Below are 12,982 nucleotides of genomic sequence, written 5' to 3'. Positions count from 1 at the left end.
TCCAGCACTGTTGCCTGGAAAATCCCATGGATGGAGGAGCCTGGTGGGCTGCAGTCCATGGGGTCCCTAAGAGTTGGACACAACTGAGCGACTTCACTTTCACTTTTCACTTTCATGCATTGGAGAAAGAAATGGCAACCCACTCCAGTGTTCTTGGCTGGAGAATCCCAGGGATGGGGGAGCCTGGTGGGCTGCCCTCTATGGGGTCACACAGAGTTGGACACGACTGAAGTGACTTAGCAGCAGCAGCAGGACTGCAGCATGCCAGGGTTCTCTGTCCTTCACCATCTCTGGAGTTTATCCAAACTCATGTACATCAAGTCAGTGATGCCACCAAACCATCTCATCCTCTGTCATCCCCTTCTCCTCCTGCCTTCAATCCTTTTCAGCATCAAGGTCTTTTCCAGTTCTGCGCATCAGGTAGCCAAAGTACTGGAGTTTCAGCTTCAGCATCAGTCCTTCCAATGATTTTGTTTAAGATTAAGTGGTTGGATCTCCTTGCAATCCAAGGGACTCTCAAGAGTCTTTTCCAACAACACAGTTCAAAAGCATCAGTTCTTCGGGGCTCAGCTTTCTTTATGGTCTAACTTTCACATCCATACATGACTACTGGAAAAACCATAGCTTTGACTAGATGGACTTTTGTTGGTAAAGTAATGTCTCTGCTTTTTAATATGCTGTCTAGGTTGGTCATAGCTTTTCTTCCAAGGAGCAAGTGTCTTTTAATTTCATGGCTGAGTCACCATCTGCAGTGATTTTGGAGCCCAAAAACTTCTCACAGGTGTAGCTGGACCACGGAGCACCTCTGAGTTATGAGTTTGGCCACTTCCATCTCAAATATTCCATCTCAACATAAGAATCAGGTGGGGGGGGGGAGATAAAGTTCATAGGCTCCTGGATGGTGCTAGTGGTAAAGAATCTGCCTGCAAAGCAGGAGACATGGGTTCAGACGGTAGGGACAGTCTAGCATCTTTAGGCCAGGTCCAGTCTCCTCGTAATTTGATGGATCACACTTGAATTCACATTGCATTATTGAGGAAGGATGGAATTACGGTCAGCGCCAGCACACACCGTGGTGCCACCAGCGAGGGGAGGCTCTGTTTGGTCGTTAACTATGGTTCTACCTGAATCCCCACAAACCTCAGCTCTGGGCCTGTCCTCATTCTGTGGAGTGGAAAGCCTGAAAGGGCCCCGCCATTAGGATCAATATCCCGGCCATTATGTTGGCAAAGAGCAGCAAATCACATTTGCGTGGATTGTCAGCCTCATTATTATAAGCAGATGGCGGCGCATGCACTACAATGCAGGCCCGAAAAGACTGACATTATTTCAAATTAAAATCTATAATGCTAATCCACGTCTCCCAGCCTTTGTGCAGGCCTGAGTGCATTAATCTTTGGAATGATTTGCTGATGTGCCCCCTGCTTTCGCTGTTTTCACATGAGTGGAGCTAAAAGGAAGGCTTTTAACTGAGAATGCTTAACATTTATTCATACAGATTGATAAAAGCTAACATGCAATTTTCTTTACTAGTGGCTCCCTAATAGGGATTAATGGACATTTTAAAGAGAAACTCCAAGTTCTGGGGACCCAGAAAAAGAAATACTCCAACACAGGACAATGTCACGCCCCTGAGCCCAACACAACTTCATCAAGCCTGTATATTCATCTCATCCCTGCAGCAGCTTTTTCTGAGCATCTGTGGGCTGGAAAATACCACAAAATGGAACTGTTAGGAGAGACCCTCAGTTTATTAAAAGGTGTTTCGTATATGATGCTGCAAATTATGCTGTCAAATTGAAAAAAAAAAAAACAAAGATGAAGAAAAGTTTTTAGGTAACTCCTCTGTTAAAAGCAACCTTTCAAAGACTGGACTTTCTAAAAATCATTTACCCACATGTGTTATCTTTTTCTTAGAAAGGGATCCATGAATTCTACTCACAAGGCCTTTGAATAGATGAAAGCTTAAAGATCGATGTGTCTTTGTTGTTATTCATGATTTGGATTTTCCAGTTGTTTTCCCCATGTGTTCTAAGATTTATAATAAAGTTAAAATGTGTGTAGAAACATCAGAGTACATAGAATATTCAGAGAGGAAAACTTATTTTTCACTTTTTAATATTTAAGGAGGTGACTTAATTGCTATAAAGCACACCCATTTGAATTCATTTATAACCAACACCAGAAATATTTTCTTAATGGGCTGAAAACTATATTCTGGACAGAATAAGAACTTTTTTCTAGTGCAGAACGAGGCTTTAAAAATGAAAAAAGGAAATGTGTAAGCCTTACTTTATTAACTGGGATAATAAGGAGGTGGGAGAATTATGGGCTTGAAGTGACATTTACACTGAAAAAATTTCAATTAATTTTCAAAAAAATTTTTCTCTAGCAAGTCAGGTCAGAACCAAAGATTCAAACCACTGGGAGAATTTATTCAAAGATGCTCATAAGATATGCTTGCGTGTCTCTATTTCTTTTAAAAGGGTTAATTATACACCCTATCCAATAAAACCAAGTGAGGTAATGTCTTGTTTATCCAATAATCCAAATGTTGACAAACGAGTTACACAGAACACAGCTACAAAAACCTCAGAGCGGGAAGGCGGCCTCAGGACTGCAAGGGGGCCGACTTTAACCAAGTCCCGGCACGTAACTCTGCAAAGAGAATCAAGTGTGGGATCTCAGAAAATAAAGAACTTTAGGGATCACTTACCTCAAGCCTCTAATTTTAAAGATAAGAAAACTGGGCCCCAGGAATGTGACGTGGATTACCGGCCAGCACGCACAGTGATGGTTTGGCTCCCCGGGCAGTTCTGCCCGTCCTGCTGGTGCTGAGGAGAGGGAGAGTGCGCTGGGGGTCTGGGAAGATGTGCAGCTGGAAAGAAGTCCCAGGGCTCCCCTTCTGTGAGGCAAGTGCTCTGTAGGACACCCTCTCTCTGAGGGTTGGCAGAGCTGTGGATACGATGGGACAGCCCTCCCATTGCTGCCGTTTCCCAGGGCTCCTGGAAAGAGCATCTTAAACTGGGTGACTGAAACACTAGGCATTCACTGTCTCACGGTTCTGGAGGTCAGAAGTCCACAGAGCTGCTTCCTCCGGAGCAGGTGTGGGGAGCCTGTGCCAAGCCTCCCTCCCGCCTCCTGGGGGTGTGCTGGTGGTCTCTGTGGTCCCCAGCTTCTGGAAGCATCACCCTGTCTCTGCCGTTACATCCACATGGCGCTCTCCCTGAGTGTGCGTCTACATCCAGATGTTATATTTTATAAGGACACTAGTCCACGCTGAGGACCTCAGCTTGACCTCTGCAAAGACCCTGTTCCCAAATAAGGTCACATTTGCAGGTACTGAGAGTTAGGACTTGAGTATATTTGTTATTGGAGGGGTTCAAAATTCAGCAAATAGGACCTGTGGTCAGGCACTGTTCTATGGCAAAGGTTAGGGTTAGGTGTAATTCAAGGTGTAATTCAAGCTCTTGATGAGATGAATTATTTGTTTGTTTGGTCACCATGTCCAGCTATTTGCAACTCCATAGACTGTAGCATGTCAGGATTCCCTGTCCTTCACTATCTCCTGGAGTTTGCCCAAGTTCATGTCCACTGAATCAGTGATGCCATCCAACCATCTCATTCTCTGTTGCCCTCTTCTCCAGTTCAGTTCAGTTCAGTCACTCAGTTGTGTCCGATTCTTTGCAACCCCATGGACTGCAGCACGCCAGGCCTTCCTGTTCATCACTATCTCCTGGAGCTTGCTCAAACTCACATCCATTGACTCAGTGATGCCATCTGACCATCTCATTCTCTGTTGCCCCCTTCTCCTCCTGTCCTCAATCTTTCCCAGCATCAGGGTCTTTTCCAATGAGTCAGCTTTTCGCATCAGATGGTCAAAGTATTGGAGCTTCAGATTCAATGAACTGAAGTGTATAAAAGGCAAAAGGAGGAGAGGAGTTGCAGGAATTCAAAATGCAGACTGTCCGGGGGCACCTGTCCTCTCTGGGTGAGCCCTGTAAGGAAGGTGTGGAGGAGTCTGTCTCCAGGCAGGGATGTGCTCTGCTCTAGCCTTAAGGAAGAGGAGACAGCTGAGTGGGTGGGGCAGCAGCTGCCTTTGGGAGCTGAGAGGATCCCTTCTACAGAGAAAGGAGACTCCCTCTCCCCAGGCCCACACTTTGGATGGGGCATGTGTGACCCTGAGCGGAAGGTCCAGACTCCTGACCTTCTGAAAGTGAGATAACAAATGTATCCAGTTTTGGTTTTAGGTAGCTGACTTTGCGATAATTAGTGATGCTGAAATAGATAGGGAATTCAGAGAGTACCCTCTACCTGCATCACTTTGATGTCCTCACAGATGAACCTAGAATAAGAAACCTATTTCAAAGGGCGTTTTCAGAGTCAAATACATACTACACAAAGAGAGGCTCTATCCCGACCTGCCACCCCAAGCTTTCTCCTTATTTTAACCAACTACAACCTCAAGTAACCAGGAATTATCAAAGAGAGGCGCACTTTGTGATGCAAAACGCTGAAGATACGTCCATGGTATATCATACATGTTGATGCCATCACGGTTTAATTGAAGAAAAAAATTGACAAAAGAGACATTCCAGTTCACTGGAAGATGCAGTTTTATAGGAAACCTCCATTTTAACAATGTCAGTTGCTAAATGAGCTATTTCGCCAATAACATTTAGCTGCAGCGCTGATGTTATATCTCACCGAACAAATTCTGAGAGTAATTTTTTTTCCAAAAGTCAAAATAAATCTATAAACTGTTGTTGTGAAAATCATTTACATTCCATTGCTAATTTTGTCCTATCTGCAATGTTTCACACCTCTGTTCTTGCCTTTAACAGAATCCATATGTGTCAGCCGCTGTCTCCTTACATTTCCAGGTCTTGGGAACAAGATGTAAATTTCCTTCATTCACAGAGTTTGCACTTGAACAGGAATGCAGTTCATATCAGGAAACTTATCTTGGCCTTTATTCATCCCACAGTACTTCATGAAAATCTTCATAAAACCATGAAGACTTTCTCTGCTGCTGCTGCTGCTAAGTCGCTTCAGTCGTGTCCAACTCTGTGCGACCCCATAGACGGCAGCTCACCAGGCTCCCCCGTCCCTGGGATTCTCCAGGCAAGAACACTGGAGTGGGTAGCCATCTCCTTCTCCAGATCTTCCCCACCCAGGGATTGAACCCAGGTCTCCCACTCTGTGGGCAGATTCTTTACCACCTGACCCACCAGGGACCCACTTTGAATGGCCAGTAAATCCCTCAGAACCATGCTTTCAAATTACTGGCTAATGTCTTTCTTGTTTCCTACGGGTGCCTGTGTCTCTTGACTTTGTTCATTCGATAAATAATTATCAGCTTCTTCGCGCATGCTGGACACTGCCTTGCACGTGTACTGTGATCTACAGGATGATATCAAGGTACTTTCTTATAGATTTTTTTCAATGGATTGTAAGGAAAGAGGACAAAATTTTTGCTATTTCTCCACTTCCTGGATGATATCTCAATCAGCCCAACACAATTTTCTCCTTCCAGTGGGAAGCATTGTTGCAGCCCCTATGAAGCAGGTTTCTCTCACAGGGCCTCAATTTTTCCTCGAGTTCCACACCCTGGCCTGCCTGACTATCTTGCTCACATCTTACTTCGATGCCTCACCAGGCCCTGTAGCAGTTGGCGTTTTAACCAAGCACGTTCCGGGTTCCTGTGTAGGAGCTTGCCTGCATTACTGCCTTTGCCAACTTCTCACACCCTGGATGTCTGCTCGGTCCCGGGAGCGTGCAGAGCAACACAACAGAGGGTGAAAATCCGTGTTCTCCACACCTGCACTGGGAGTGTTCCTGCTGCTCTGAGCTGTGGTCCTGAGCCTCCTCGCTGATGTCAGATGTTGCCTTGCTATGCAAAGCATAGCTTTCAGCCTTTTAACTTAGGAGCCAAATTATTATTCCATTTTTATTTTTAGAGCCAGAGCAGACACAATCAATTTCATTTAAATGCTCTGATCATAAACCTCCATGTTAATATTGCCCCTTTAAATCAAGTGTTTATGGGTCCTAGAAGCAGCACCTGGAAATTTTACCTTAAGGTCCTAAAGTCATTTGGCTACAAATTACTTAATATTCTCTTGCACCTATTTCCATGGTCTGGATTTGATTATTTCTAATTATCATAAATGCGCCTCTGCATGCCAGACGTGCACTGTTACAGCCACTCCATCAGCCGAATATTTGATGTCAGGCTCAGAAGCACACAGAGAAGAGTTCTGAGTCACGCAAACCTTCCCAGCCCAGGGCTGAGCCACTTCACGGCCTTCCGACCTCTGATCTTGCAGCAGAGAAGGACAACGAGCGGCTCCGCCTTCGCCCAGTCACGGTGGTCAGATTCTATCACGAGCTGGTGTCTTTCCCTCCGACTCCCCACAAACGACCACAGTACACAAGAGAGGTTTCTTTGCTCTTAGTTTGAATCCTGGTTCCTTTTGGATATTTTATAATCGCACAAATCAAGGTCCTAAGTACAGTTTTGCCCCATCCCTGGCTTTCAGAGAGGTCATTGGAGACGGTGCCTGCTGGAGTTTGACGATTCCAAGAAACCCGGAAAAGTGGTTCAGCTCTGGGCTGCATCCTGGTGCATAAAATCCCCAGACTTGGCGCTTTAGTCCTCGACCCCCGTCCCGACCCCTGCTTTCCAGTCCAGCTCATCCGCAGGCCGCATAGTTGGAGCTATGACTCCTCCCTGCTGTCAAAAGGTGCAGGATGAGAAAGTTGAGTTTCGGCGGGAGGCGCGATGCAGGTCACCCCTGCCTTGGCGCTGACCTTTTCCGCTCTGAAGGCCCCTGCTTTCTGCAAGAGTGAGGGGCCTGACAGGCAAGACCAGGCCGAAGGCTCACGGCGCCTTTCCACTCTGTGCTTTCACAGACGAGAGATGCTTTCCCTCTGCTCCTAATTCCCTTCAAAAATTCTGATGTGCTTTCCCGGTTTAATTTGACAAACACTCCTGCCCAGCTTACTTGCTGTAGGGTCAGGCATACAAGGCCATTAGGAACGGCTAGACCTGTCCACTTTCCTCCTGCCAAGCCCTTGTCCGGGCAGATCCGAGGACCGAGGATTTGATGACTAGCAGAATAAGGCTGCATCTCCATCACGCTTTTTCCTCCTTTACCTTAAAAAAATCCAAATAAGTCATTACCTGACTATGAGTTAATGGAAATTGTCTATAATAAGGAAGCAAAGGGGAAGGAAACAAACTCTTTTAAATATGCTGAGCTTCTAGCAGAGGAGGCGGGGATAGGATGACAAATTTATAATGTTGACTCAGATGCTTTCTGTCTTCAATTTCTTTCAAGATAAAAAGTTTTAAACAACAAAAACTGCTGATAGTATAGAAATAATTGGGACTAGGCATTCAATAAATAAGTCATGAATTAATGAAGTGTAGAATTCTTTATGTCATCTTTAATCATGTATATGATTATTAATATTAATCTCCTTAATAACCTTTACATGGCTTGTTATGGCCCCACAGAGCTAGAAAAAATTACTTGCTAATCATTTTAGCCATAAATTTAATGGGTCATCAACATTTGTATAAAACAAACAAACAACAGGGAAGAGATTTGTGGGATAAAACTAAACATTTTGGATCCTTGAAGGCAGGGGAGGGGTCCCACCAGCTGCAAGGAGTAGGACCCCGAAAGGGTTGGGGGTTCCAGTGAGGCAAGCACAGAGACCCTGCTCCCTGAAAGGACAATACCTCTGTCTCCTGCCATGAAAAACTCAGGATAAAAGGTAAAATTTCCAGAATACAGGAACAGCATACAAGCCTTTCAGGAAATGCAATTATTACCCTCACTTTTTTCCTGAGTTATCTTCCTGCAACCAAGACTCCAGCCAAGCTGATGACTCATAATTCTTTTTTGCAGACAACGTGATTCTTCTAAAAACTGAGCTCACAATTGTGAGACAGTGTAGACAGGCGACTTTAAAATCTGTCACCTGCTATATTATTACAGCATAATACTTATTTCTTTTACTGAAGAGTTAGCCATTTACATTCCATATATTTATGAAATTTATATTTATATTTGTTTTTAGTATTAATAATTCAATTCTTGATTTCATACAATCTATTGTGAGTAATACATGAGCAATTTAAGTCAATATCATTATCAAATAGATATTTAACAAACTTGTCGAAGAGTTTTCTATTTACAAATTCTATTGAGAGTATCAGCTGTATGTTCATAGACAGCTGAGAAATTTTGCTTTCAAAATAAACAAGCAACTGCTTGTTATTCATGAAACTGTCTTTAAAAAAATGTTCTTTTGGGAATAGTATTGTGACATGATCTTTGTATATTAAATGATTGTAGAAGCTTTCAGCATCTCTGAATTTATTTTATGTCTAATTACATTCGTTCAGAATCTTGTATCCTTAATCATAAACATGTCGATGCTGCTACAATTTTTATTATCTGATAAAGAGACTTACTTCTTAAATCTCTACTTTTGCCTTCTCTTTCACATTCATTTACTCAATAAGCATAACTCTAAATCATCTTAGGTAAGCAGTAAACAACCATTGTATGTTGAGAAGTGTTTCATTCCTTGCTTCCTAAAAAAGAAGAAAACATGCCCTGATTGTTAACATTTGCTGATTTCTCTGACATACACACTCTTTCCAGAGTCAGGCTCAAGCCACCAAAGTGCCAGCATCTAGCAGAGTTGAGGAGATGAGCAGAAATGTGCATAATAAACTCACAGAAGGTGGTTGGTGCCACATTCACTTTTTTCCTTAAAAGAAAAAGAAGAACAAAAGAGACTATAATGACCTCCTTATTTCAAGACTTTGCTCATGCTCTTGAGTAAGGAAAGTGCCAGACATTTTTTTCCTTCCGTCTCATAGAATGTTTCATCCCACAAATCCTGCAGCCAGTCGTTCCTACCGGATGACTTCGTCAATAGGTGAGATGAGTGCAAGCACACCTGAGCTCTCCACCCTGAATCTGCATGGCCCGCTCCTCCTCCTGTGCTTTAAGACACCTGTGCGTTTGCTTCCTTCTCTCAAAAGCATTCCAAAATCCAAAAGCATCTCCAAAATTCACTGCAGACGGTGACTGCAGCCATGAAATTAAAAGACGCTTACTCCTTGGAAGGCAAGCTACGACAAACCTAGACAGCATGTTAAAAAGCAGAGACATTACTTTGCCAACAAAGGTCCATCTAGTCAAGGCTATGGTTTTTCCAGTAGTCATGTATGGATGTGAGAGTTGGACTATAAAGAAAGCTGAACACTGAAGAAATGATGCTTTCAAACTGTGGTGTTGGAGAAGACTCTTGAGAGTCCCTTGGACTGCAAGGAGATCCAACCAGTCCATCCTAAAGGAAATCAGTCCTGAATATTCATTTGAAGGACTGATGCTGAAGCTGAAACTCCAATACTTTGGCCACCTGATGCAAAGAGCTGACTCATTGTAAAAGACCCTGATGCTGGGAAAGATTGAAGGCAGGAGAGGGGATGACAGAGGATGAGATGGTTGGATAGCATCACCGATTCAATGGGCATGAGTTTGAGTAAACTCCAGGAGTTGGTGATGGACAGGATGCAACTCTTTTGCAGTCCAGCAAAGAGTTGGACACGACTGAGAGACTGAACTAAACTGAACTGAACTCAAAAGCATGGCTCAACAGGTAAAGAATCTGCCTGTAATGCAGGAAACACGGGAGATACGGGCTCAATCCCTGGGTTGGGAAGATCTCCTGGATGAAATGGCAACCCATTCCATTACTCTTGCCTGAGAAATCCCATGGACAGAGGGGTCTGGTGGGCTGCAGTCCATGGGGTCGTAAAGAGTCAGATGTAGCTGAGTGGCTAAGCACACAGCGCACTCATCAGCATGGCACAGTAAACTCACCTTGTGAGCATTGAAACGCCATGGAGTGCTTAGAAAGCCATGTTCTAAAGTCTTAAGTCACCTAAAAGTCACTGGGTCCACCTACTTCCAGAGAGTGAGCTTAAAGACTAGTGGGTCTCCCAGGGATGTTTCTCACGCAGGTATTGGCTATTGTCTGGGGAAAAAGGGCGTGAGCCTATATTTTATGTTTTGAGGGTTTAAATTAAAATTGGTTGAGAACCCTGGTGGGTAGCCCTCCAGGATGGAAATTCTATTCCAAGATCCAGAGTGAACAGTGTCCAGATCCATCTTTAGTCCAGGCTCTTGAACTGACTGTGAGATAGAAATAAGTCACTAAGAAATGGAGCCACTGATGCTCAAGCGTGGACCTAATGTGTGTCCATCCAGTTTAGCCAAGTTGGAGAAAGATTGATCTTCATTCAACAGTAATCATGATAACTCCTTGCATCCAGGGAGTCCTGGGATAGTCGCACATGAAGTTGCTTAGAGCCCACTTTATGGGAGATGTCAGAAATATGAAGAGTCAAACTGATAAATGAGTTAATGGTACTCAGCGTTCTCTCCTTGGGCTTTTGTTTAAACCCCCAGAGCCCTTAGAAATTCGGGGAATATGGTAAGCCATAGGGGAGATAACGAATTGCTTACTAAGATGTAGAGGAGGCTGCAGTGATTAATTGGAAACCTACAGCATGTTATAAAACACTTCACGATAATCACATATGACAATTTTGTCCTGCTAAATGCGCAAGTGCTATTAATGGTGACTTAGTTAATAGGAGCTGTCTACATGCATTGTGATTTTTCTTAGAAATATGCTTCATAAGGATGATTTTTTTCTCTCCACAATTAATGTTATAAAAGCAATGGAACCCCAGCTTCCAGGGGGGATCAATGCTGTAGGTGAGTGAATGTCTCTGTTTCTTCTCTGCTCTTTCTGAGTGTAGTCAGATGCTCAGATATCAGACCTTCTCCTCCTCATGGGGATTGTTTACAGCAGATGTTTGTACAATCTCATAAGAACAGACCCCAAAAAGGATATAAAATAGGGCAGTAGGGAAGATAAATAAATTGACTAAAACTGATTCAGCAAGCACACAGAGATATTGAGACTATGAACAGGAAATAGAGCAATTGATAGGTGCTCTCACTGATCTTTTTAAAGGACAGAAATGTAAAGCCAACTTTGGAGCATGGAGTTCTCTTAGGCAGAATGCTTTTGCTTCATAACAGCTATGCTTTTCATTTAATTCATTGTCTCTTTAGTTTCTCTTTCAGTTTTAAACAAGATTAGAGGTCAGTAGTTATCCAAGAAAATGGCCACGTCCATTTTCTCCCACATACTGTCCTGGGTTTCTGTGGCTAACAGGATCAAGTCTGTGTTCAATGTCATTGCCCCATGGAGATTAATTTCCATTGTGGTAGATTCTCTTTGTCACTGTGAGGAATGCCAGACCCAGCCAAAGTGTGACAAAGAGTAAATATGGAAGAACAGGCTATTCAAACAGGCAGCAACAGGACAATTGTGACAAGTGTGGCAAGAAGTCAAGACCATTCCCTTTGCTTTCTGCTGTAGAGGCGTCTGCATGGCGCACCTCTTGAGTGACTCCCATCGAGGACTCAAGTCCCTCCACCCTGGACAAATTCCATGGGTGATGACATCTTCTCCTTTCTCCCTGCCCCCTTCCTCCTTTTCTCCTTCTCCTTCTTCTTATTCTGAATCAGATGACATCTTCTCCTTTCTCCCCCCGCTTCCTCCTTTTCTCCTTCTCCTTCTTCTTATTCTGAATCACATTCTTGGGAAAATTACCGTATGAACTCAACATGCAAAAATATGCACAAGCACAGAAAAATCATTACAGAAATGAATTTTGTCCTCTCTGGTCCATTGTCTTTTTCTTGCAAAGCATGAACCAGAAGATACCAATATCCATTCCCATTTGTGTCAAGTAGAATGTCTAACTTTAAATGTATTCAACTTCTCCCACTGTTAACCACCCTGAGGGGCCAAATATTCTCTTGCCTTGAGTGTTAGATTGCTTCATTTACCTAACATAAGTTTCAAAGTACATCTTATCATAGATGAGTTTCACGTAACAGTATTGTATGTGAAAATAGGTCCTGAGTTTGAATTTCTTGTGTTGCTTTGGTACTAGCAGGAAGCTTTGAAGGATGAAGGCTTCATCAAGAGCCACTTTGAGCCCACAAAACATCACCATAGTACACAAGACTGAAAAAAAGAGGAAAAAAATCTATGCTGAGGGGAACAAAGAGGGAGGGTCCAATTACCATCCCTGGCTGCTTCAAGCCACATGCTTACGTGATGGTGGGGGCAGCCTAAGGTCACACCCATCACACCTTTTCAGAGGCCACACAATTTGTACTCCACAATGTCATGAAAACTATCATAACATGCTCCCACCCCAATACTGATGGTCACGGCTCAAATGCACGCAACACCAGCACTGGGCTCCTGAAGAGCTGAGCATTTTGTTTCACGTGATTCCTACCCTCAACGCTTGGTTTCCATGACCCTCTTTACCACTCTCTGTTTTCCAGCATGAGCACTGAGTAATCAGACAAAAGAATTCATGCTTTTATCTTTTTGTTTCTTTCCTTATGGTTTGATGATTTTCTTTAGTCATATGCTTGTGTTATTTTCTTCTTAGATTTTTGTATCTAGTGTAGGTTTTCTATTTGTGGGGATTACCTTGAGATTCACATATGTTGACCTAAGGCTGTATGTCCTTGTTTTAAGTTGGTAGTCAATTAAGTTGTGACATATCCTAAAAGATCTATATTTTTACACCTCTCCCCAAATTTTGTGTTTTTGATGCTATATTTTATATTTCCATGTTTATCCCTTAACTATTTATTGTAGTTATAGTTGCTTTTACAATTTTTTTTGCCTTTAATCATCATACCGCTTATTTACGTGGTTGGTCCTTAGTCCTTAATACATATTTCTTTTCTAGTCGGATTTCCCTTTCCTGCAAATTCTTACTTCCTTTACACTTAGAGGAGACTCACAAGATGAGGATGTCCACTACCACCACTTCTGTTCAACACAGTGT

Source organism: Bison bison, unplaced genomic scaffold (assembly GCF_000754665.1).
Source record: "Bison bison bison isolate TAMUID 2011002044 unplaced genomic scaffold, Bison_UMD1.0 scf7180017864377, whole genome shotgun sequence".
Lineage (NCBI taxonomy): Eukaryota > Metazoa > Chordata > Mammalia > Artiodactyla > Bovidae > Bison > Bison bison.
The sequence above is the reverse complement of the archived record's forward strand: the minus strand, read 5'-3'. Positions refer to the sequence as shown.